Source organism: Sinocyclocheilus anshuiensis, unplaced genomic scaffold (assembly GCF_001515605.1).
Source record: "Sinocyclocheilus anshuiensis isolate Anshui unplaced genomic scaffold, SAMN03320099.WGS_v1.1 scaffold1036, whole genome shotgun sequence".
Lineage (NCBI taxonomy): Eukaryota > Metazoa > Chordata > Actinopteri > Cypriniformes > Cyprinidae > Sinocyclocheilus > Sinocyclocheilus anshuiensis.
The window spans coordinates 1,097,539-1,098,881 of record NW_015550226.1 but is presented as its reverse complement, the minus strand read 5'-3'; the positions used below and the strand labels follow the sequence as shown (position 1 = coordinate 1,098,881).

Genomic DNA, 1,343 nt, shown 5'->3' with positions numbered 1-1,343 from the left:
GTGTGTGTGTGTGTGTGTGTGTGTGTGTGTGTGTGTGTGTGTGTGTGTGACATTTATTCAGTGTTATGTGCTTGTATTATGCCAGCTGCAACTAACCTGAGTTTATAAATATGGATTATATCTGTGTTAATTAGTAGCCTAATAGATATACCCTGTTGCAACAACAAAAAGTACATTTGCTTTCATGTGATTTTTTAAATTTTTTTATTCAAGGACAAGTGAATGCATTTTTATAAATCAAAAAATGTGGGGTTGGTCTAGAACTCTGTCCCGGACCCTGATCCTCAAGCTATGGAGACCAGTCCGCATTTGAAGCTAGGGCTCTTTTTAGGCCAATGTTAAAAAACTGGACGCAACGTTTAATAATATAGCCAGAAGAGGGCGCTGCCACTTCAAGTCACTCGTTTTTTTTTCTCTCTCATTTAACTCAATAACCTCCTAATGCTAGTTTAACCACTGAATCTCGACCAGATCGCTGCAAAAGTCATGACCATGTCATCATTATGAGTCTCGAAGTATGCACAGTTACGCTTTATTTTATCATAAGTACTTGTATTGTGCATTAATCATTGTTTATGTGCATTAAATAATACATTTAATCCTTTAATCGCATAAAGCGGCCATGTCTCTTTTGGAGACTTGAATTAAATCTTGAAAATGTTATTTGTGTGGACTTGAAATGGATGGACAAAAAGAGAGTATTAAAAATATCTTAATTTGTGTTCCAAGTTTTGTAGGTTTGGACTGAAACGACATGAGGATGGGTAAAAGATGACATAATGTTCATTTTTGGGGGAACTCCTTTAATGTCAGCCTGTTTTACGTGTGTAGGCCAGCGTTGTAACCTATTAATGAGCATAATCATTATTAAAACTGATAATAACGCTAAAATATGATACCATTCCTCAATTAAAAGGAGGCTTAACAAGGCGCGTCACTATGGATTCTTGTAATGTGTATTGTCTTTAAGGACTATTCTTGTTGCTTAATTTAATAACTTTTTGCTTTCATTTCCTTGAAGGTATTTAAAGGAAATTTAATGCAACCTTTGAGAAGTTACAACTGCATTGAAGGCCCAAGTGCAACACTGAATGTACCCACTGGAGAGCGGTATGAACATAAGCTAGGCTACCTCTTCTATTAAAATACATACCGAAACATAAGAATTGTTATAAACTAAAATAATATATATATATATATATATATATATATATATATTGTGACGAGCGTCCCAAAGCTGCATCAGCGTTGCCCTGGAAACAAGCGAGGAACACCTGGCCGTCCTCATCACAGGCTGATCGGTCACAGCTGCAGCTCATCAGGCGGCGGCCACATAAGCCACG

The 1,343-nt window shown here is 36.9% G+C and overlaps 1 protein-coding gene across 1 annotated transcript in view; it reads right to left on the bottom strand.

Moving 5' to 3' along the window:
• Positions 1 to 1,343, bottom strand: part of LOC107661020 (syntaxin-12-like) — a 9,755-nt gene that overhangs the window by 7,512 nt on the left and 900 nt on the right. The gene's annotated exons all lie outside the window — the stretch shown is intronic.